This window comes from Apium graveolens, chromosome 1, assembly GCF_009905375.1.
Source record: "Apium graveolens cultivar Ventura chromosome 1, ASM990537v1, whole genome shotgun sequence".
Lineage (NCBI taxonomy): Eukaryota > Viridiplantae > Streptophyta > Magnoliopsida > Apiales > Apiaceae > Apium > Apium graveolens.
Genome location: NC_133647.1, coordinates 156,002,543 through 156,003,581, shown reverse-complemented (window position 1 = coordinate 156,003,581; position 1,039 = coordinate 156,002,543).

Sequence of the window (1,039 nt, the reverse complement as noted above, 5' to 3'; positions counted from 1 at the left end):
CTTCAGCATCTCCCCCTGAGTTGTTGCCATGTTGACTTGAAGATTCTCCGTCATTAGCAGTGGTATCTCCATTGTTGCCAAAGTTTCCATCACCATTACCTTGAGTATCATCATGATTAACAGGTTCTTCACCAGCAACAACCTCAGGTTCTTGACCATGTTCTGATTCTGAATCTGACATATCATCAAACTTCAGTTTCTCAGAAGGATCTTCAGTTTGGATACTAGGGAGTTTAGTGTCATCAAATGTAACATTGACACTTCCAGTTACTTTGTGTTGATCAATGATATACACTATGTATGATCTTCTTCCATATCCAACAAAAATACCCTCATATGCATTTTCCTCGAATTTACCACGACGATCATCTCCATCCTTGAGCACGAAGCATCTGGCACCAAATACATGAAAGTATTTGATAGAAGGTTTCTGTTCATTCAAAATCTCATAAGGAGTTTTCATGAAGTCTTGGTTGATTAGAGTTCGATTCTGAGTATAACATGCAGTATTGACTGCTTCAGCCCAAAAGTACATTAGAAGACCCGATTCACTTAACATCGTTCTTGCAGCTTCAATTAATGTACGATTCTTCCTTTCTACCACTCCATTTTGCTGAGGGGTTTTAGGAGCTGAAAATTGTCTGGTAATCCCTTTGTCTGTACAAAATCCATTGAGAAGTGAATTATTGAATTCTGTTCCATTATCTGACCTTATTGCTCTAACAGGGACATTAGAATCTAACTCGATCAACTTGATATGATCAATCACAACTTGTGGTGTTTCATCCTTAAAGTGAAGGAATAAAACCCACGTATACTTGGAATAGTCATCAACTATCACAAGACAGTAACACTTCTTTGACATCGAAAGGACATTAACTGGTCCAAATAAATCCATGTGTAATAATTGCAGAACACCAGTTATGGAGGATGTGTCAGTGCCTTTGTGACTTGCTTTCTTTGACTTTCTGGCAAGCCTCACATAGTTCTTCTGGGGAGAATTCCAGCTGAGGCAGTGTTGGGTTCCGAAGGCATAAAA